Source organism: Mustela putorius, unplaced genomic scaffold (genome assembly GCF_011764305.1).
Source record: "Mustela putorius furo isolate JIRA1106 unplaced genomic scaffold, ASM1176430v1.1 tig00003909_pilon_pilon_pilon, whole genome shotgun sequence".
NCBI classification, from domain to species: Eukaryota; Metazoa; Chordata; class Mammalia; order Carnivora; family Mustelidae; genus Mustela; species Mustela putorius.
This window is the reverse complement of record NW_025422057.1, coordinates 32,006,534-32,030,433: the sequence shown is the minus strand read 5'-3', so window position 1 is coordinate 32,030,433 and position 23,900 is coordinate 32,006,534. Positions and strand designations below refer to the sequence as shown.

At 45.9% G+C, this 23,900-nt stretch overlaps 1 protein-coding gene across 49 annotated transcripts in view; it reads right to left on the bottom strand.

Annotated features, from left to right (window-relative positions):
- Window positions 1-11,707, bottom strand: part of SORBS1 (sorbin and SH3 domain containing 1) — a 226,494-nt gene extending 214,787 nt beyond the window's left edge. For 6 of the 49 annotated variants that reach the window (XM_045068668.1, XM_045068671.1, XM_045068669.1 and 3 more), the window contains exon 1: window positions 11,527-11,699. The gene's annotated coding sequence lies outside the window, so the exon portion shown is untranslated. Of the gene's footprint in view, window positions 1-11,526 lie in introns of all 49 variants that reach the window. The other 43 variants (XM_045068678.1, XM_045068677.1, XM_045068691.1 and 40 more) reach the window with 23 other exon arrangements.
- Window positions 11,708-23,900: the final 12,193 nt, after the last annotated feature.

The following is a 23,900-nucleotide window of genomic DNA, read 5'->3' as shown; positions in this document are numbered from 1 at the left end:
TCTGCTCTATGGGGCTGACGGCCAATGTCTGAGAACCACCCCTCACCAAGGCAGAAATACAGTATGGGGAGAGAAGTGTCTGGGGACAAGACAAAGGGCCATGGGTAGAAGCAGACCAGAAGGAAAGGGACACCAAAAGGGTTCCTTGTTCAAGTGTCAGTGACGAGCTTCACGGCTGGCATTTTTACATCAGGTCTCACGCCCAAAGCAGCCCCCAGCTTAGACACATTCAGTTCTGGGTCTTTCTCCAGGCGGTCAGTCGGCTCTGCAAACACAGCCTCGCCTGCCAGCATTCTTTCTCTGCTCTGCGGTCTGTTTGAAAATGCCTCCTTGACTCCACCAATAACTTGTCTCCTTCTCCTCAACATAGCAGCCACCACTACCATGCATCAGGTAGCGGCTAGACTTGCATCATTGAGTCAGCCATAACCCTGGGAGGGAGGCACCTTTATTTTCTCCATTGGACAGGGGAAAGCCTGAGGCAGAGAGGAGCCACTCGCTCCAGGAGGCAGCAGGCTTGGGCAGCACCAGCACAGAGACCACGCTCTTCGTTCGTCATCTGCTTGCCCCTCACTTCCAAGCAAGAAGAGCCAAGCTCCAGGAGAAGAGATCTGTTCCCAGCTCGGGCCCATCCAGTGACATGGCCTAGAACAAATGGCTTCTCTCTGCATCGGCTGCCTCTGCTGTGAAACAAGGCTGATCACAGATGCCTGCTCTAGAAACAGAAGCTGAGCTCTCTCTGTAGCCCTGTGCAGGCTGCCCGAGAGAACTTCCTGAGATGACAGGAACTTGTGTCTAGGAGCACTGGTGGGAACAAGGGACTGAATGGCAAACTGTATTTTATTTTAATTAACTTAAAATGAATATGGCTGGTGTCCACTGGAAAGCTCAGCTCTAGTCTCGAATTCTAACAGGGCAGAGGCCACTTCTCTTTGGTCACCGCTACATTCCCAGAGCCCAGCCCAAACCCTGATGTGCGGTAATTATTTGTTGAACAAATCAAAAGCAAAGGACTTTTCAGGTGCTCTAATAAGGCCTCCTCTCCCACCCCAGCATTGATTTCCAGGCTTTCTGGCTAATGGACATCTAACCTTGGCTTGGCAAGGAGCTCAGGGCCTCCCAAATGCAATACAGCAGGGACTAGCTCTCAGGATAAAAAGTGCCTCTGTGAAGCCAAATTTATCTCCCTGAAATTCCTACTTACTAGTCCTGGCACATTAACTCATAGGTTTAGGAAAACCAAACTAAATTATGAAAAAGCACTTAAACATCTGTAAACACTATAAACTCAGGATTATAGCTATAATTCACTTTCTTAGTTAAGATGAATCTGATCTTACCTTGTAACAGTGTGAGGCCCATTAAACAAATACATGACGGTGTTTGGGGGAAACGGTCCCCCAGTGTCAGGGCTACGGTACAGAACAGCTATCGCTGCTGACTTTCCCATCAGTGCATTTGAGATTTGGGCCCCAAGCTCCATAACTGTGCCAAGAAGTGTGCAGCTAGACTTACAAGGAATAAGGCCTTGTTCTCTGAGCAGGGTCTGGGCATTCTGGCAGATAAGCTCCTGTTTTCCTATTTCCTTGATGTACTCTAAGTGGAAAAGCCTACCATGCACCAAGGGCCACGCACCCAGGGCTACGTCAGACACAAAGATGACTGTGATGCAGCCCCCACGAGGAGCCCGCCGTCGAGAGGCAGGTCAAACCTGCAGTGCACCGACTGTTTCAAGCATGAAACTTCAATCAGGAGTAAGACATACATGCCACAGTCACTCAGTGTGACCAAGGTCCTCACAGACATATCTACAAAATATTGACTGGGCTGCCTTGGAAGAGATAACCGGAAGGATGCTAGCACTGTGCCTTGACACAGCAGGAATTTACGGCCATGAACTCCATCAAATCTTGATGAACAGCTCATTTTAATTTGGGGGAAACCAAGACCCGGACAAGCTAAGTGACTTTTCAAGGTGCCCCAGGTCGTTAGTGATGGGACTGGACATAACACCTGAACCTTGTCACTCTCCAGCCCACCAGCCCACAATGCCCGCTCACTGTGCTTCTTCAGCTACCTGGCACTGGGAGAAAGCCAGATCTGCTGCCTGTTACTAGGTCTATCTCAGAATAAACAAAGGATTTATTTTTGTAAGACAGCATGCTTTGGACACTCTTGAAATCTCATGACTAACTGTATGCACACCACCTTAGAAACGTGCATTCAGGGGCGCCTGGGTGGCTCAGTGAGTTAAAGCCTCTGCCTTCGGCTCAGGTCATGATCTCAGGGTCCTGGGATCAAGCCCCGCATTGGGCTCTCTGCTCAGCGGGGAGCCTGCTTCCCTTCCTCTCTCTCTCTGCCTGCCTCTCTGCCTACTTGTGATCTCTGTCAAATAAATAAAATCTTTTTAAAAAAAAAGTGCATTCAATCATTTCTTGAGAATATACGCTACCTTTAGCAGGTACCAGTTTAAGGGCTTGGACAAAGAGATGAAACTTCTGGTTAAACTGGAGGGTGAAACACCCATATTCTTCCCTACTCTCTCCTAGAACCCCACTAAAAGGACAGTAGAAAATTCTGATTTTTGATGGAAAGAAGACGATGACAGACAAGATATAGCAACAGAATTCTGGAAGACAGAGAGCTGACCGCCATGCAGTAGCGGGCTCGGGTTTCTGCCTGCAAGCAGGGAAGGGAAACACTAAGCAAGTGGGGACTTCCGCCACAGAAACAGAAGAATCCTCTGGAATTGGAGGCACCAAGGATTAAAAGGGGAGGGGAAAGGGGCTAAAAAAGAGAGTGTGCTAAAAGTTTGTTAAAGGAGCACTTCCAGCCCAGGATTTCTCTCCTCCCATCTACTCGGTCTGGTCTCTCAGGCAGAAGAAGGCAGACACTGACTGTTTAGGCAAACTACGCCAGAGACTCGGGATGCAGACACAGCTGAGGGAGGTACACAGCTGAGAGAAGAAAGGAAAGAAGGGGGCAACCTTCAAAAAAGAACAGAGTAAGGGAAAATCTGCACACCAAACAGGGTATGCAGCCTCCTTTCCCATCAGGGTTCCCACAATGCAAGACATCCAGGCTATTTCACCCCAGGCAACATTTCTCTCCAGGAAAACCCAACATCCCCCTGAGAAAAGATCTATAGGCACAGACATCGAAAGCAGGCTCTCTTCTGGAGCCCACGATGACGTTGAGGCCCCTTCCTTGTCACACAAATGCCCAATCAGCAATCTTAAAATATAAATGGACAGTCAAGGATCAGTGGAAGAACAGTTCCAATGGGAAATCCAGTAACTGAAACAAGCAGGAAAGGGGGCTTGGAGGAAACAAAGACAAAGCAGAAAAGAGCAGAAAAACACCAAAAACAGAAACAAAAACATAACCTAAGTGAATTTATTGCACCCATGAAACAAGAACAAAATACTATTTAAAAAAAAAAATGTGAGCATCAGAGAATGAGGTATTCCAGAAAGTAAGTATGCAAGCATGTTTCATGCAAAACCATGAAAACGTAAATTTGAAAATTCAAAAGGGTTAAGAATAAACCTGAAGAGGTCTCTCACAAATAAAACAAAAATAAAATGAAAAACAAGAAAGAAAAAATTTTAAAATTATAAACTCGGGGTGTCTGGTTGGCTCAGTTGGTACAGGATGTGACTCTTGATCTCAAGGTTTTAAGTTCAAGCCCCACACTGGGCGCAGAGACTACTTTAAAAAAATAATAAAATGTTTGGGATGCCTGGGTGGCTCAGTTGGTTAAGCAGCTGCCTTTGGCTCAGGTCATGATCCCATCGTCCTGGTATCGAGTCCCACATCAGGCTCCTTGCTCAGCAGGGTGCCTGCTTCTCCCTCTATCTCTGCCTGCCATTCTGTCTGCCTGTGCTCGCTCTCTCCCCCCCTTCTGATAAATAAATAAAATCTTTAAATAATAATAATAATAATAATAAAACATAAAATAAAAATAAAAATTATAAACTCAACCCAGGAAGTCCAACATCCAACTAATAGAGGAGTTCCAAAGACAAAAGAAAAAAAGGAACTTACCAAGGAAAAATATAAGAAAATTTCCCAAAACTGAAGAACTTGAGTCTTCAGATCAAAACAGTACACTAAAAGACCTCGCACAATAATTTTAAAAGCAAGAAAATTTCCACTACAGAGAAAGAGAGATGATCCTAAAACTTGCAGTGAGAAAAAAGCAGGTTACCCATAGGTGATCAAGAATCCAAATGGCATCTGAATTTTTGCCATTATTATTGGAACCTAGAAGACAGTGGAGCAATGCTTTCGAAATTCCAAGGGACCATGGCTTTCAACCTAAAATTCTAGACAAATTAAACCACTAATCAGGGGCACCAGGGTGGCTCAGTTGGTTAAGCGGTTGCCTTCGCCTCAGGTCATGATCCCAGGGTCTTGGGATCGAATCCCACCATCAAGCTCCCTGCTCCACGGAGAGCCTGCTTCTCCCTCTCCCTCTGCCTGCTGCTCTGCCTACTTGTGCTCTCTATCTCTCTCTGTCAAATAAATAAATAAAATCCTGAAGAAAAAAAAAACCCACCAATCAAGTATAAATGTTGAATAAGGAGATTTCAGATGTGCAAGTTTGAAATGAACCTCCACAGACCCTCTCTTAGAACCTCCTAGGAAAATAAACCAAGAAAGAGGAAACAAAGGATCCAGCTCAGGACAAGGTAAAGGAATTCCCAGGATGAGTCAAGTCACAGGCCTATAGGTCAATCAACCCAGGAAAGCGGAAAGGGTTGGAGGCCTCTGGGAGGGAGGTCTCCAAGGGAAAAATGGTAATAAAATAAAGAGGAACATGTGTTATAAAATTCTTTCAGAGACTTGGAGAGTTAGTAATAAGTACATAGAAAACAAAATAGAAAAAAGAAGGCAATGATCAACTAAAAAAAAATGATGTACAAGAGAGGAAATATAGCACAAGTATAAAGTTCAGCCATGAACACTATTTACACAGCCAAGATAATGTAAGCATTGAATATTAATATAACCCAAAACTGTGATATAACCATATGGGGAAGACAGTGTGAAGAGAGGTATGTGGAGAGGAGAGGGACTAAGGGCTTCTCTAATCCATGGTAGAACATCAAGGAATAATATCCAAACTGAATAATCAGGAAACAGAACTGTTAGCAGGCAACTCACAAATATAACAGTACTATCAGGAAAAATAGCTAATAGAGTTGGAAGTGACTGTAGTAGGCAGAATAATGGCCCCTCAAAGATGGTGTCCATATCCTAATCCCCGAGCCTATAAACATGTTATCTGGCATAGGGGAATTACGGTTGCAAACAGAATAAAGGTTGCTGATCAAGGGCACTTAAAATAAGATTGCTAGATGACGCAGGCAAGCCCAAAGTACTCCAAGTGTAGGGAGTCAGAGGAAGATGGGACTCTGTGAGAAGTTAGAGGGATGCAGTGGGAGGGGCCTCAGCCAGCCGGCTCCAGCGCAGGAAGGGGGCCAGGGGCCAGGGAAGGCAGGCAGCCTTCAGAAGCGAGAAGACTGCAACTAAGGACACAGATTCTTCCCAAAAGGGAATACAGCCCTGCTACCACCTTTATTTTAGCCCAGTGAGAACCTTTTCAGACTTCTAACCTACATAACCATAAAATGAATTTATGTTGCTTCAAGCCACTATGTTGGTGGTAATTTGTTACTGCAGCAATAGAAAATCACATTCAGTGACGGACTCCGGGGAGTAATTGCTGGAATGAGAAGGGGTGACACAGCGTTTCTTTATAAGCCTTGCAGTGCTACTTGACTTTAAAAAGTATACACACCCACAAACACACTTTTAAAAAGCATGTGTGTATATTACATACACACACATATACACATATATACATAAATAAAATAGGACTTTGATGTAAATTAAAATTGCATTTAAAAAGGGATGAAACATAGATTCTGTCTTGCCAGATCTCACAATCTGGTAGAAAAGACAGACGGGGAATCAGCTACTGCTGAACACAGGAAGAAAAGCACCTTTCAGATGTGAGGAGAGCCTAAAAGGAGGAGGAGGAGTTAGCCAGGCCGAAGAGAAAAGGCCCTCCTTGAGGGACAAGCTCTGGAGGGAGGGAAAACCTGGTTTCTGGGGACATGTAGAAGTGTTTGTGACTGGGACATCCAGTGGGTCTGGCAGAGCCAGCAGGAAGGGCCGGGGGCATGGGGCAGCTCTCCACACAACCAGGCTTGGTGCTGCCGCACTGCTGGCTTCTCCAGCTGGGCACAGGACCTGCTGTGCATGATTCAAGTGGACATGGGTAAGTGAAGGACCGTATACACACAGTATTTTCCTGGACCATCAGTTGTACTCAATAGCAGAGCATATATTTTTTTAAAGACTTTATTTATTCATTTGAGAGAGAAATAAAAAGAAAGAGAGAGAGAACAAGGAGCAGAGGAAGGGGTAGAGGAGAGGAGAAGCAGTCTCCCCACCAAGTGGGTAGCTGGACGTGGGGCTCGATCCCAGAACCCCAAGATCACAACGTGAGCTGAAGTCGGATGCCTAACTGACTGAGCCACCCAGGCACCCCAACAGTAAAGCATTTTAAATACCTTTATACTAAAACCAGCACATAGAGTAGAGTACAAAAGTTATGTGAAATTTTTAACATATTAACTAGAGATTTCAAGGCAACTGCTTGCTTGCAAGGCCAGCTTTAGACACTAAACTATCTGCTGACCACTGAGAACCAAGACTCAATCTTCTTTGTAATTGGTCTGAGTCAGAAGAAAATTTTAAAGCACTACACCAAGCATCCATCAAAGCACCAGGAACTTCATACCTGCAACCTGTCAGTGGGTGCCTACCCTATTTGTGCCTAGCTTCCTTTGGGTCCTAATCGACATGAATCAGAAAGCTGAGCAACATCTCATTCTTTTCCAAAGGGGCCTGGGTCTTGCCACTGACTGTTGGGTTAACCCAGCTTAGGGAAACAAAGAAAAACCATCACACTGAATTCTTATACTCTTGGCCATAAGTCCCCCTACATCCCCGACTCTAAGCATTAAGAGAATCACAGACAAGAGCCCCAGCTTCAACATCAACACCCACAGCCTTTACAGTATAGGCCTCTGTCAGAGAACACACTGCACTCTTTCCATGGAAGGAAGTCAAGAAATAGGGCACATCTCTTGGGAGAGGGTGTCCCTTGTGTCCACAATACAGGGGTGGAAACTTTTTCTATTGTTGTAACTGTTTTTGTTATAAAAACAATACTATCCACATGACAGTGAGCCCGGAAATTTTTTTTCTATAAAGAGCCACTATTGACCACAGAAGAAAAGGGGGGGAACGGGAGGGGAGGTGGAAATCAATGGAAGGCCACACAGAAAGAAGTAAAAAGCAATTTAATTGGGTTTGGTTTGTTTGTTTGTGTATAAAACACATACCCACACATGGAAAGAGAGTGAACTCAACTGACTGTAAATTAAGAACAGAGAAGATTAAATTTTAATAGCAGTAAATGTATTAAAATATACTACAAAGCTGTATTATTGACAGTCAAGAAAGAATGGGGAAGAGGGGAAGAAGAAAGAGAAAGATTCAGCAGGAGGAGAGAGAAAAAAATGTATAGAGGGAAACGTGGGAAAGCAAGAGAGGACAGTGAGACACACAGACACGCGGGCCTATCCCTGCACAAAAAGAGGGAACAACTCAAGGAATCTAGAGACACTTCCGAGGCCTGACCAGGGAGCCAAAGTACACTACACCACACAGGCCAGCTGTTGGCTTGGGCTATAGACTTCAAAGTATTATCACCTTTCATCCTTGCCTTTGAACGACTACTGATCCGGTTAACCACTATTCACAGCTCTTTAATTGCTCATTGAAACATTCGGAGGCTTAGCTCAGGTCCCAGGCCAGAAGCTCCCTGCACATGGGCTGCAGTTCAGTCAATCAGCCAGCTCCAGGAGTGCCCTCTGAAAAGGGAATATGTGAAACACCATCTCATAAAACATACAAAACCCCGGTGAAAGTTTGAGGAGACAACGCTGCTTGAGTTGAAAAGAGATTCTTTGGAGAACTTTCTTTCGTTTTGAATTGTAAAAAAAAACCTGGGACTTCAGCAGAACTGGGTCCCACCTCAGCACTCTCTGGCCTCACAGCCAGCACACCTGACTTCCCACATGTTCAAGTTCCATGTGGCCCAGTGGCTCCAAAGGCCTCAGCTGACCCTACAGCAAAGCAGCCTCTACCACACTCTGCAGGCTGAGGGTCAACAGGAGAGATCCCAAGGATACTCCACGGCCACCCCAAGCCCAGGCAGGTCCACCCACTCCCACCCCTGTCTAAACCAAGCCTCTTCTTGTTTCCCTCACTCCAGGGCTGCAGAAATCTGCTCTCTCCCAGCTGGTAGCTCCCTCCCTCCTCCAAGCTTGGAGGCCAGTGTTTTCCCCTTCCCCACCTGACCTGCCTCCAACCTCTCTCTTCTTCAACGTGTTTCCTCCTCACTTTCTCCATCCCATTTTAGAATCTCAGAGAAGGAGGGAGTAAGAGCTACATATAGAACATGGGACCTCGAATCACCAAACCTGGGTTCCTGTCCCAGCTTTGCATCTTGCTACCTGTGTGACTTTGGACAAATCACCAAACCTTCCCAATCCCTCAAATTCTTCGGTGAGGGGGGCGAAACCTGGCAGTCAGTTTTCTTCCAACGCTCCTGCTCTAAACACCTGAATATTCACCTGTATAACTGCAAACAAAGCAGAGAGTTAAACATACACAGGAAGGAGGAATGAATTCTAAAAACTCCTTTTCCTGAGCTTTCTGCCAATTCAAGTCACCCACTCAACCTCCAGAGAGTCTGTGCCCCTCATTCCAGGCCATTCTAGCTCTGAACTATTACATACAGTAATTCCTCATCAATCACACTAATCGAGGAAAGGTTGAATCTGAAGCCATCAGAGGCCTGAGTCCTGGAATACTTCTTTCATGCCATTGAGCAAGAATATGACTTTAACATCGTTTAGCAAACAAAAAGAAATGCTAAAATGCCCTCACAAACTGGACTTGTGAATCTAAGAACAGTGATGCTGTCAGGAACCCGGGAAAATAGTCTGCTCCAAAGCCTTCCGCTCTTTATTCCAACAAGGACACAGGCCCAGAGCGTGGAAGCCACAAACCCAAAGCCCAAAGCAGGTCGGTGGCCAGGATCAAAGCCAGCTGTCCCGCCTCTGGTCCCAAGCTCCTTCACCAAAGTTTTTTTGGGACCATCCATCTCCTTTTACAGAGATGGATTAAATCCTAAATGACCACTGAGTGCCCTCTACAGTAAATCTATTTTCACGTCCAGGGAAGGGTCCAGACCTAAATTTGAATGACCAGATGATTACCAATGCTGCCTGATCAAAAGCCTTCTTTCCTGAACCCTGCCCATTCATACTCGATGAAGAAAACCCCAGAGTCTGCTATCTATATGGAACTCTCTTTTAGGGAAGGGAAAATAGGGAAAACGCTGAACAGTTCTTTGTTCTGCGAGTAAGAAGCATCTGCTCGTCCCCTCCCAGGACTCCAATCTCACCCCCCATTATTCCCAATCCCTTCAGAAAAGTTCACAGAAACTGTCCAACTAGCAGGAAAGAGAGCAGGTAAGAGGAGGATCGGGCCAACAGGGGATGAGCTCGAAGGGAAGATGACAATACCCTTCCCACCTCTTGGCCCCGCAGGCTAGAAAGCATTTCTTTTCAGTTGCTAATTCCCTGCAGGGAAGTCACCAAAAACAGCTAAACTCAGGGCCCTCCAGCTGAGAAAGGAGCTCTCCGCAACCCCAGGAGAGCTACCCCTTTGCTAACCGTCCGCTGTAAAGTGCGCAGGGCAAAGGTGCCAATAGACCCACCCTTCTCTGCCATCCCCTCAGGCCAAGAGCCTGAGACAGCAGAGCTTGGCTGGCAAGGAGCTATTTAAGGCAGCATCAAGAGGGTGGGGCAGAAAAATTGCTGGCAGCATCCTCTTCCTCCACCCCTCCCTCAAGCCAACACACACACACACACACACACCCGCCCAGTGGGTAGACAGCCATCTATCTCACCTGCGTCTCTAACGGCTGTAGATCTGAAGTCTCCAAATGTCCAGCATGTGCTTCCTGTCATTGAGGGTGCTGCCCCCATCTGCTCCCCACCCCACTTTCAATCCACCCCCTTCTCTTCAACCACCACCAAGCTTCCCTTCCATCAAAAACTAAAACTGAATCTAAATAGAGGAGCTCAAAAACCAAGAAGAGTGGAGACAGACAAGCCATCCCTGGCCTTCACTTATGAAAGGAAAAGGGGCGTGTGTGTGTGGGGGGGGGGGTGATGTCAGAGGCCTGACTGCCAGATAGGTTCCATGATGTCTCTAAATGAACCTCCCTCCCATTGACAGTGAAATCAATTCTGGCAATTTCAGCAGGTCGGCCCTGTGACAACAGGAGCATCCCAGCGCTCAGTTTAAAATAAAAATCCAAAGGTTCAGCCAGAACATGCTGGGAAAACACAGGGTCTGGATAAAAGGAGCCAGGCTCAGTGGGATCTCTTCTGCTTTTATGTAGCAATGTAGCAGCGTAATAAATTCTGCCTGCCCGAAGAAAGCATGCACTGGTGAATTTCAAAGCCATCTTACGACAGCGGATGCAGGGGGGATGCAGAATTCGACAGCACATCCCCCCATGAAAGGTACATAATGATTTCAGGCCTCTCTCCCCCTCTACCTTGAACGGCGCTACCGCTTATTAAGGAAGCCACATTGGAAAGCAACCAGGTGGGAGCTAGGGATGCCCGGGGAATTCCGAGAAAGGAGTTGCTTTCCGTCCAAGTCGGTGATGAGCTGCCCAGCAAGATGATGCCAGTCACTCCGGGGGGACGAAGCAGCATGGGCGGATGGGCTCGCACGGTGTTCCCGGACCCACACACGTACCCGCTCATTCAGGCGGGTCCTAGGCCAGACCGATCGTCCTAGCGCCCCTCCCGCCGCCCTCTCCTCCCGGGGGATGCTGATGAATGAACACACCTGCGATGCCTCCATCCTGCCGCTCGCTCCCTCCTTCTTCTCTGGCTGCTGCAGAGGAGCCCCTCCGCGGTAGTTTCACTTTACAGCACCAACCCACCCGGGCTTTGATGTCTCCTCCACCCATCCATATTGCAGCCAGCCTGAAGCAGGCGGACATTCTCTCCTAGCAGTGGCCATGATCGCACGTACCCCCACCCACAAAAAATAAAATAAAACCTGAATCCCGGGGACCCCCCCGCACCCTGGGGAACTTTCCTGGAGAGACCGGGGATCCACCCAGCAGGAAGGAAGGTCCGGCTGAGGGGGACCACGGCTTTCTCCGTGACCACGGGGATGCTCTGGGGGAGGGCGTCCCCCAAGTCCCTCCAACAGCTGGCCCTTTAAACGCGCCTCCTCCGAGCGCGGAACAAAGGCGCCGCCCGCGGGGGCCGGGCCGCCACACGCCCCCGGCGCCGCGGCCGCGGGTCTGGAGAGCGCGGGCGAGCGAGGGGGAGGCTGGCGCGGGCTTACCTTGCGGGTCTCCGGGCGGGCGGCGCGCGTCCTGCCCCACTCGCACTACACGCTGCAGTTGGCCCCGCTCTGTTTTTCTGGGACTCGGCGCTGACTTCACCGACACTCCGCTGCCGGCCAATGGGCTGCGGCGGCCGCCCCCTCATTAGCATGCGTCTGGAACCGTCCACTCCGGCAGCGCCCGGGCGGTGGGCGGTGCCAGGGGGCGGTGCTCGGTCCGGCCGTGACAGGAAGGGGCGTGTGCGCCAATGGGAGGCGAAGAACCGCCCTGCCGCCCCGCCCCGCGGCATTGTGAGCGGAGAGCGCGGGCCCGCGGACGATCCGCGACGAGGCGCGCGCGGTTTCAGTAACCCTTTCTGTCCTGGCAGGCTACTGGCTGGGCCCTAGGCTGGCCCCGCGCGCCCTCTGGTCCTTGAGAAGGCTCCCCCGTGGGGAGCTGGGAAGGAACCTAGGGCACAAAAATAACAGCTAACGTGTCTGGAGTGCATATATTACTTACCCCTGTGCCCAGTTTGCTCATCTGTAAAATGGTACAATAGTAGGTTGTAGTGGGCATCTGGGTGGTTTAGGCGGTTAAGCGGCTGCCTTCGGCTCAGGTCATGATCCCAGAGTTCTGCGATCCAGTTCCGCTCCACCTCCCTGGGGAGTCTGCTTCTCCCTCTCCCTCTCCCTGTGCTTGTGTTCTCTCACTCTCTCTCTCAAATAAATAAAATCTTTTTTAAAAAATAGTAGGATGTAGTGAAGATTAACATAGTTAACCTATGTAAAGCATTTAGATCAGTGCCTGGCCTTTTTGCTACATAAATGTTTGCTACTATCATAATTGTACTCTGTACCAACCAATGTGCTTAATGCTTCCTGGATATTTTCTCATTTTATCCTCAGAGCCTTATAAAGAAGGCACTGTTACTAATCCCTATTTTTCAAGTGGGAAAACTGTCGAGGTTTAAGTGGCTTGCTCAAGGTCACACAGAAAACAATGCAACCAGGATTTGAACTCGGGCTCTGAGATTTCATTCATGCATGCAACACACATTCAGGGAGGCAAATGCTTGTCCCTGGGGTTACAACGAAAAACAGGGACGCTTCCCTTCATTAGGCTTCCATTTTAGTGAGGGAGACAGGCAAGTGAAAAAATCATCTGCAAAGTGAAACAGAGTAAAGAGAATAAAATAGGGCAATATACAAGTGAAGAGAAGGGTAATTTTTTGAGTTCAGAGCTAACTGCCACTGACCTCCTCCAGTACCCCCTCAGTGTTACAGGAGAGGAATCAGAGAGGAGAAGCTGCTTACCCAAGGTCTCAGGGCCAGTAAGCAGGAACACCTAGCTCCCAACATCCCTGAAGGTAGAGCAGTCATCCCCTGGGCTGAACAAAACTGACTTTTGTGAGCTACCATTGACAAGAATCTTCAGCCAGAGCACGTTCCCAGTTAACAAGCTGTGTGTGGGGAGGTAAAGACAGGCCTTAATGACTGCACAGGCTGATGGGAAACACATCTGCTAAGGTTCTTAGATGTCAAGGAAGGAACAGTGACGAGTTTTTGCTGAGTATCGGCTGTCCTCTTCCATGTAAAGAAAAAAATTTAGAACACTCATGGCCGCCTGGGAACTCATTGCACAACAAGATGGAGACAAGATGCCACCAGGAAACCACTCACCCTGGGGAGCTCCCAGCCCATGTCTCCTTCCACTTTCACCTTATCCTTCGGCTTTGCAAAGAAGACTAGATTAGGAATCAGGCTCCCCAGGCTCTGCTATTAGCTTACTCTCTGATCTAGGCAAGACAGTTCCTTCTGGGCCTGGAAAGTAATAAAATGACTTTCACTCAAGCACAGCTAGTCTGCTAGGCACTGTTCTGTACCTGCATTGAGGGCTTAACAAGCGTTAACTCACACCACACAATCACCCCAGGAGGGAGTCCTATACTTATCCTGATGTTGTCCACAGAGGAGGAAAATAACAGGGAGAGAAACCAGAGAAGTTGCCTCCCTCGCAGACTTAGAGCAATACCATTCAGAATTAAAAAAAAAAAAAAAAAATAGAGCAATTCAATGTTCAATTTTAATTGGATAAGAAACCTTTCTACTAAAACCATATGACAGAATACCATACAGCCACAAAAAATGAAAAAGTACAGTGATACTGACACACGAAGATGTACATAATACATTATTGAATAAAAAAGTAGATTGAGGGGCACCTGGGTGGCTCATTTGTTAGGCCTTTGGCTCTGCCTTTGGCTCAGGTCATGTTCCCAGGGTCCTGGGATCAAGACCAGCCTCGGGCTCCCTGCTCCTCGAGAGGCTTGCTTCTCCCTCTCCCAGTCCCCCTGCTTGTGTTCCCTCTCTCACTGTGTCTCTGTCAAATAAATAAAATCTTTTTAAAAAATAAATAAATAAATAAATAAATAAATCATAGATTGAAAACTAGGTTAATACTGTAATCCCATTAGAACAATCTTTATGGGATTGCAAGTAATTATTTTTTTGCTCATGTATATTTTTATTTTTTTCTTCAAAAACATCTATCAAATTATTTAATTAAAATAAAACAAAATAATTTTAAAGTGAAAAACCAGACTCTATCTCTGGAAATTTTATATATAGACAAGTCCATCCTTGTAAGTGGGCAAGTGCTTTGAGGAATCTTAAGTGAGATCTACACCTTTGAGCCATCCATCAGATATCGAATTCTGCTGGTTCCAGGCTATTGTGTTTATGAGATAAATGGAAGGACAACAGGGAAGAGAGAACAGGAAAACAGAGAGAAAGAAAAAATCCTACTATCCTTCAAGACTCATCTCAAATGTCTCTTCGAAGAAGAGTTCAGAGTCATGGTCTAATAACATTAACGCTGAAAGCCACCCAAGAAATCAGCAGGTGTAATTGTGTTCAACTCATTTTTGTCTTCAGTCATTCACTGGTTCATTGATTCAAGGCCCTGTACTGGGCTGGTGAGACCTGACTCCTGACCTCCCAAAGATAACCCCTAAGAAAGCAGAGACCCAGAGAAGGCCAGCTCCATGGGTGCACATTCTGCACTAGAAAGGGTCCCACTCACGGTTTAGTAGCATCTTTAAATTTTTCATTTCAATTGAGGGGCCTCACATTTTCATTTTGTAGTGGAGCCTACAAATTCTTGTAAATTCTGGGGCCTGTCCTGGGAAGGAGAAACGCCAAGCCCCTCTCAGTGTATCGGTAATCAAGCCTGGAGTAAAGCACAGTGCTTTTCATTCTCATCCCATCTCATAGCACAGGCTCATTCCTGGGTTCCCAAGGAAAGTGAGCACCCCCGCCTTCTAGTCCCATAGCACTTCACTTCTTCCTTTCTCGCGGTATTGGCCATATTTGGCATGAACTCGCATACATACGTGTATAGTCCTATTCCTCATTCTCTCTACCCACCAGGCTGTAAACTCCGTGAGGTCCTTGCTTGTGTCTGCTCATCTCTGACAGCGCTTAGCACTGTGCCTTACATACTGTAAAAAAAGGCCCTTAAACTTAGCCTTATTAGTAACTCCTCGTTTTCTCTTCATGGGCATCAGATTATTTCCAGCAGTCCTTCCACTGCTGGAGAGAAGTAACAGTATTGGGCAGGAGAGTTGAGCACACAAACTAAGATCATAAACATGCTGTGGGAAGCAGCCCCCAAGCAGGTCGTAACTGTGGGGAAGTAGGGGAAGAGGGAGAAGGATTCTGCAGAGGACAGTCCAGAGTGATCAGCATCTTTCCAGTCGCACGGACTGTATTAGAGGGAAACAAACAAGACGACTTAGAGACAGCAGTGAGCATGGTGGTGAAGCCTGTGGACAGAATCCTGTCTCCAACACTTAACATGGAACTCTTGTGTAAGCTCTCAGGTCCCTCTTCTGCGACGCAAGGAACACACAACCCTCTGAGGTTTACTTGCGAGCCATAGGTGAAAGCATGCATGGAAAGTGCTTACACACTGCCTGACCCATAAGCACTCAGTAAATGGATATTATTACTAATATTACTGGGAGGCCAAGTCATGAAAGATGCTCTCCTAAAATGTGTGGGTTTTGTTAACATGTTTCCTCAGTTACCCAAAAGAAGGACCATAACTATTTTCAGCCATATTAGCTGGAGAACGCCAGAATGGGAGAGAAGAAAATAGGATAAGGGAAAGAGAATTATGTACCAAAGAGTTTAGCAGTTACATCTCTAAAGCTCTGGTGAGCATTTGTAGCTGATTTCCTTTGTAACATCTTGAAGAAAGTGAACCAAGTAATGGAAAGAGCCAAACTTCCTTAAAGAACAGATTTTCTTGTTTCTTACTGATTAATTACTGAGAAAAAGTGAATCGACACTCTCATGTCTGAGGGCACAGAACTGACATGAAGATCAGTGCCAGATCAATGCCAGATCAATGAAGATCAATGCCAGACCCAAGAATTCCACATTCTTTGGAGGTCAGTAAGGAGGTCAGGACTGACAGATAACTGTGTTACTGTGTTAGAGAAGTTTGGTGAGATGGAAGGACATTGGTCAGAAGTCTATGGGACTAGGGGCGCCTGAGTGGCTCAGTGGGTTAAAGCCTCTGCCTTCGGCTCAGGTCATGATCCCAGGGTTCTGGGATTGAGCCCCACATTGGGCTCTCTGCTCAGCAGGGAGCCTGCTTCCTCCTCTCTCTCTGCCTGCCTCTCTGCCTACTTGTGATCTCTCTCTGTCAAATAAATAAATAAAATCTAAAAAAAAAAAAAAAAGAAGAAGAAGTTTATGGGACCATGGAGAAATAAGAGGAGCCATGGGGATCACCATGCTTGGGAAGCTGTGCCAAGATGAGTATGAACCAGTAACTTCAAGAGTCTAGTGACAGGCTTCCATTTATCAATCAACAAACACTTGCTCTGGGGTGCCTGGGTGGATCAGTGGGTTGGGCATCCAACTCTTGGTTTCAGCTCAAGTCACTATCTCATGGTTTTTGAGATCTAGCCCCACAGCTGTCTCCATAATAAGCAGGGAGTTTGCTGGAAGATTCCCTCCCTTTGCCCCTTCCCCCCATAAATAAATAAATCTTTAAAAATATATACAAAATAAAAACACTTACTCCAGCATATCTTGTTTTGTTACTTATATAAAAACACATGTATGTAATAGAGTACCAACCTTACACAATTGTATTTGACCAAGGGCATAAGGTTTGGTTTTGAGATTGCTTTATGCTATTAGTCAAAATAAGACACTTAAAATGTTGACCTGGGTGGACTTTTGAGAGAAATCAGTAGTATAGAAACACACTTCCAACCACTGTCACTGAATTAATGGGAGAGTCTGTCTAGGTCAGGAGTTTTGGAGAAGGACAAGAGGAGGGGGCCATCTGACTGGGCAGGAGATTCATCCACTAGAATACACTGGCTTTACCTGAGAAGTCTTACTACTCTGAAGTAATTTATTTAATGAAGTACTTGAGGGAAGCATTTCTAGGGCTGGTGGACCCAGCTGCCAGCTCTGAGACAGGCATTCTGACTAAGGCTGGAGAGAGAAGGGGAGAAAGCCAGCAAGGAGGAACAAAGGAGGAGGAAAAAGAGGGTGGCTTTGGGAGAGCAAGAGAAAGTGAGAGAGACATCAGGGGAGAGGAAGAGAGATCACTGAATCTCCTGAGGCAAAAAAAACCCAAAAAACAAAAACCACAATGTCAGAAACAGGGCAACTAGCCTCACTAAACTACGGTAACCTTAACAAGGTTAAAAAATCAACAACAATGGTGTTAAGGGAATAACTGACATTCTGGAAGCTGTTGGAAGCTTGTCAGAGGTGATTGGAAGAGTTCACTGAAGGAACTCATTACACTGGGCCAAATGGAGTCACACAGGTGCCCTGGGAAAACTAATAACTCTTTGTCAGCATTTTGTCAAGGGCAGATGCCAAGTGCCGTGTGGGGAAAGGGCAGAAGGGAAGATGGTGGGCCTGCCTAGCAAGTATCAGCCCCATCTCCGCGACCTCAGCAAGTCTGTTCTGTCCCCAAACTTGCTCACCCTGATTCCTAAACCTGAGTGACCTCGACTTTCATGAACAACACCTTAGGGACCATCTCTAGTCATTGTGCCATTCCCTTAGGGAACTTACCTCTGCTTCTCTGTCAGGTTGAACCAACCGATTCGTCCAGGCATACACAGTTCTCTGTGACAGGAGGTCTCAGAAAGTCATCTATTCCCAGGGATGTCTGGAGCCCTCTTCAAACTGGTAGTCTGAGCGGTGCTTCCATGGTTTATTATCTGGCCCTGTAAGAAGGAGATAATCTGAAAGAATCTAGTTCTACCACCAGGAATTGAAGGCAACTGGACTTACACAAGAAAGAAGTGGACAGAGATAACTATCTCCTCCCTTAGGCCAAAAAACCAAGGACTTCTTCATCTGGCCCTGATTAGAAGAAGAGCAGAACCATAAAGCATGCTAAAATGAGGTTCCCAGAATCTGTTGCAGCCCAAGCTGCCACCTTCAAAGCGGGAAGGATTATGCCTGGTGAATCCTCCAATAGAAGAATAGTAAGGACACCCGAGGGGTTAGTGGCAGCCCCTCTATTGAACTCAATGTGACCCCGGGACAAGGCTCAATGGAGTTAAGCAATGTGACCCCAACAGTTGGTGTTGACTGCTGGTGTAAGCTGCTTCACTCTTTGCTTCCAGAGTATTCTATACTTGGATGAGAGCTTCTAACCCCCAGATGATTCATTGAGGGTGGGGAGATGAGCCACCAGGTGGATTGTGGGAAGAGGACTCTTGAGTCATTCAGTTAACCAACATCGGTCCTACTGTGTCCAGCCTCTCTACTCAGTGGTGGGAAGCCAGGGAACAAGGACAGGACCTTAACCTCAAGACACTCATAAACTATTGGGAGAGATCAATAAATACACAGGCAATTACAAGACAGTGTTCTAGACAAACATTTTTTTAAATTGAGATGTAATCCATATACCAGAACATTTATCCTTTTGAAGTATACAATCCAGTGGTTTTTAGCACATTCATAAGGCAGTACAACCACCACCACAATCAGATTCCAGGACATTTTCATCACCACAGTAAGAAACCCTATACCTATTAGCAGTCACCCCCCCAATCCCTGTCCCCCATTTCTCCTCTCCCCTCAGTCCCTGGCAACCACGAATCTACTTTCTGTCTCTCTAGATTTGCCTGTGGTGGACATCTCCTGTAAAGGGAATCACAGAATACATGGCCTTTTGCATCTGGCTTCTTTTCACTTTACATCATGTGGTAAAGCTTCATCCTGGCTCTAGCGTGTATCAGTACTTTGCTGCTTTTTACGACTGAATAACATTCCACTGTCCGTGTACCACAATTTGTTTATCCCTTCATCCGTTGATAGACATTTGGATTGTTTCCACTTTTTGTTGATTGTGAATAATGCCATTATGAGCATTTTTTGCATGGGCATATGTTTTCAGTTCTCTTGGGTAGATACCTAGAAGTGGAATTGCTGTGCCATATGGTAACTACATGTTTAACTTTCTGGTAACTGTTGGACTAATTTGAGTTAGGTTTCTGCTATTTTAACTGGCAGAGGTCAATACACCTTGCTGAATGAAAGGCATGGGTCACTTTATTTCTTCATGTGTGTATTACTACTTTACGTATTTCTATAAGATTTTTCCAAGGATGCGTATATACTAGTCATTTCAGACAATGTTGAAAATATAGAAAAACTTAAAGGAAAAAAATGAAAATCATCCATATCCCTACCACCCGAAGCTACCACTATACCTGCATGGCTTTTTTCCTTTTAATCTCCTTTTTCTTTGTATGCCTTTTATGAAGCAATGTCAGTTTTAGTATATTTTATATTTTGTGTTTTATATTCTGCTTTTCTCTTTGATCATCATATCATAACTAGTTCAGCATTCATTGTTTTATAGACTTGTCTTCAAATTTATTTTATGTTTTTCTTTTTAGAGTGTTGGCTTTATTCTTCTTACCTTTGAGGGGTTTGCTGAGGAGACTGAGAGAGAGAAAGAGAGAGAGAAAGAGAGAGAGAGAGAGGCATTTGGGGAGAGAAATGCCATGAAGGATACACAAGCAAGAAAGGAGAAAGCAGACAGGACCCTTGTTTGCTTTCTCATAGCTCCATTTTTTATCCTGCCTGGTTGGAGAGGAAAATTTAAGGCACCGCTGCCTTGGTGGCCTCAGACTGGCTCTCCAGTCTCTCTCTCTGGTGGCGGAGCCCACAGCTGCTGCTGCTGTTCTGGGCAACCCTGCCCCGAGGCTGAGCCAGGGCTGGCTCCTGCAGCCTGCGATTCAAGATGGCCAATTCGCAATCCTAGCAAAATCAATCTATTGGGAACCAATGAGGCGCAAATAGTTCGTGCACTTTGGGATTGATGTGCCAACTGAGATAAACAAGGCTCAATCAGCAGGGAAAATCAATCATGCAAAAATGCATTTCAACTTAGTGTTATTTCCCCCTGGGATGCCCACGACATCACATTCTATTGTTTGGAGGCTTCTGTAGCAATTCTTGCCTAAGCTTCTGTAGGCCAGGCCGGGAGAACTCCCTCATCCAGGGTTTCATGTGTCCAGGGGGCTGATTGATGCCAAGACCTGGTGGCTGTGACAGAGAGGGTGGCCAACGTGTGAGAAGCGAGGACTTTCAGTTTTGTGAGCAAAAACTGACCTCTGTGTCTCTAACAGGTGATATAATTAGCAAGGAACATAACTATGAACTTTCCAAGAGAGCAAATCACAGAAGTATTGTGTCAATAATTCGCGATTATATAACACAAAATATAGAGTGATGTTTTTAAGATCCTATCTTTTTTTTTTTTTTTTTTTTGGTGCCACCAAGTTTATTTTCCCTTAAATATTCTGCTGGTGAGATAGGATCATTGTGAAAAATTTAGAAACCATTGATGAGCAAAAATAAACAATTCAAATCATCTCTGTTAAATTGTATGTATATCTTGCCAAATTTCTCTCCACACAGAATTAACCATGTAACACATACCTGTTCTAGAACCTCCTTAAAAAAAAACTTTGTAATATATTGGAATTGCTTATTCTATAAAGGCCTTCTCCACAGTGTCTTGGTGTTGCTTGGGAGGGCCGGACCCCCGCTGCTTTCCTGTTTGTTTGGAAGCCCCACTTGGGAGTCTGACTGGAATGGTTGGAGTCAGGGACGTGGGGAAGGAAATAGGTAACGTGACGTCTTATCCCAGACCAGGGGTGTCCTGCAGGAACGGGGGTCCAGACAAGAAGCTGAGTCCAATGGGCCTCACCAGGGAGCTCGCTCCAAAGCAACCATTAGGGATGAATCATGGCCCATTCCGCCTGCAGGGTCAGCAGGTTAAACCCAAAGGGACCAGAAAACTGAGGGCACAGGCTAACACCCCAAAATCAGTCTGACCAAGGAGTCTCAGGGTGAGGCCGTTTCAGGGTCCCGAAGAGCCTGTGGGTGATCTGAGTAGCAGACTCTCTCCTTAACAGAAAGGGCTAGAGCGATATATGGCAGCCCCGGAGCCCAGCAGGGTGGAAATTCAGTATTTGTTAAATAAGGGAATGATGGCTCTACTTCTTCCTAATCATGCTTCTGGTCTTAGCTCAGATATTACTTCCGCTGGAGAACAGGTGAAAATGGGATTGTCTGTCCAGGCCGAGGGAGTGGCCTGAGGATCATCCCAGAGATTGCGAGGTGCAAGATGTGGGAGAGGAGAACAGAGGGTCTAGGAAAGTGGGCGGTTACAGGCATGAGGGCTGGAGCGCAGCAGCCTCGAAAGCCAAGCTCGGGATTTCCAATTGTATCTGGTAGCCGGTGAGGAGTTGCCAAAAGTTTTTCAACAAGGGAGGGGTAGGACAGAGGTGAGATGTAGGAACATCCCTTCTGGCGGGATGAATTAGCGCCAAGAAAGGCCAGGGGCAGAACAAGCAGTTGAGAAGTGACTGTAACAGTCAAGCTCAGAAGAAGAATGAGAACGAAGGAGGTGACCATGGGAGTGGAAAGGAAGAGATGCTTCCTTCATTGAGTCATTCATTCATTCGATGGATATTTCTTCATCACCGAGAGCCAGAAACCGTGCTAGATCTAGGCACCAGACTCCTAAAGGGAGATGGGGCAAGGCTCGCTGTGTGCTGGGAAACAAGTGACTGTCTGCTAGGCAGAAAGCAACCAAACATGATCCCCTATATGATGAGAATCATCGTGTGGCCATGAAGAGAAATGGAAAAAGCAGAAGAAAAACCTAGCTTGGGCATCGAGGAAGTAAATCTTGAATTTAGTTTGATGATACAGTAGGACAGGAAGATAGAACTATCCAGCAGACAGGTGGAAATGTGGGACTCGAGTAGGAGAGTGGAGGGAAGACAGAAGACGGACACACGGCTACCTCTGTGAGGAAAGAGCCTGCAAACCCATAGGGAGCACCGTGACCTTGGAAGGTCTGACCTCCATTCCAGGCTCTGAGCAGAGAAAGCACAAGGTAGCCTGGGTACCAACCTGCTGCCTCCCTCCTGTCATTCCTGACATTCCAGCCCCACCGCACACGTGGAGATGAGCTTTCAGAAGTTGCTTATGTCAAGCCTCCAATCAGACTCCTGTGTCACCTCTGGCTTGAATAGTGCTCCCCCCGTCCCGGCTAGGAAAGGGTGTGCCGCATCCAGATGGTAAACTGTGAACAGAAATAAACTCTCCTCACATGTAGCAAGTATATTTATATCCAATCCTATAATATCACTGCAGGCGTAATTATAGCCAATCCTCTAATTGCATTGCAGATATCAGGCACCCAAACCCCACCAAATGTACTGCAGAGACCAGGAAGATGGTTTTTGGGGTGGGGGGGGCCGCTGGGCCAGCTGCTACCCTGTGAGATGAATGGATGAAAAACAGGGCAGGTATACAGCTGACCAGGTGCTCAGCCGGGAGAGGTGGTAGGGACATGATGATTCCGCGGGACACACAGCTCACATTCCTGTTTCAGTAAAACTGCAAGTTCTTAGCTTTATTTTATTAAAGGTCATATATATATATATATATATATATATTATATAAGGTTTAGGAAAATGAAAAATCACCCAGAATTTCACAATATATTTATCATTGACGCATTTTATTTTGTAGCATGTGTTTTGTGTTAGACTACAAATAATGCTTTATATATTGTGTTTCTCATTTAATACCATGAGTACTTTCATATATCATTAAGGTATATTTCCAAGCATTATTTTAAAACTTCTTATTGTGGGGCGCCTGGGTGGCTCAGTGGGTTAAGCTGCTGCCTTCGGCTCAGGTCATGATCTCAGGGTCCTGGGATGGAGTCCCGCATCGGGCTCTCTGCTCAGCAGGGAGCCTGCTTCCTCCTCTCTCTCTCTGCCTGCCTCTCTGCCTACTTGTGATCTCTGTCTGTCAAATAAATAAATAAAATCTTAAAAAAAAATAAAAAATAAAACTTCTTATTGTGATATGTTCATATGATAGAATGGTATTCAGCTGTAAAATGGATAACCTAGAGCTTCATATATAAACAAATAATTCTTAATAGAAGGTGAACAAAAAGGTAATTTTTAAAAATAATATATATAGTTGTGGGATGCCTGGGTGGCTCAGTTGGTTAGGCGGCTGCCTTCGGCTCAGGTCATGATCCCAGCGTCCTGAAATCGAGTCCCACATCGGGCTCCTTGCTCCACAGGGAGCCTGCTTCTCCCTCTGACTCTGCCTTCCACTCTGTCTGCCTGTGCTCGCTCTCGTTCGCTCGCTCTCTGACAAATAAATAAAAATAAAATCTTTTTTAAAAAAATAATATATATAGTTGTATAAAATGTAATTATACATATTAAATAATTTTCAAAAATAATATTGTATATTGTTGATGCTATATGTTGTTTTATATTGTTAATATTGACAAACATGTAAAAGGTATAGAAAAATAAATGGAAGGAATTTTCTCTGGGGAGGGAGGTTGGAGGTTGAAGTCAGGGACGGATTTGAAGAGGCTTTCATTGTTTCTATAATTTGTTATTTCTTTGAAAAATGATCTAAAACAAATACGTCAAAATCTTAAGACATTAAATCCAGGTGATGAATAAATGTGTGCTCATTATAGTCTGTATTCTTCTGACTGTATAGAATAGCTTATTACTTTCAAATTAACAGAATGTATTTGCTAGAGCAGTCTTAGTTTATAGAAAAGTCGAGCAGAAAAGTATGGACGGGTACTTCTACCCATTCTCACCCCTCTCCCAACATGCACACAGGCCCCTCTATTAGAAACATCTTGTCCGACTGTGGTGCCTTTGTTACAGCTGAACTGATATTGGTACGTTGCTATTAACTAAAGTCCATAGTTTACATAAGCGGTCATTCTTTGTGTTGTGTATTTTATAGGTTTTTTTTTTTTTTAAGAT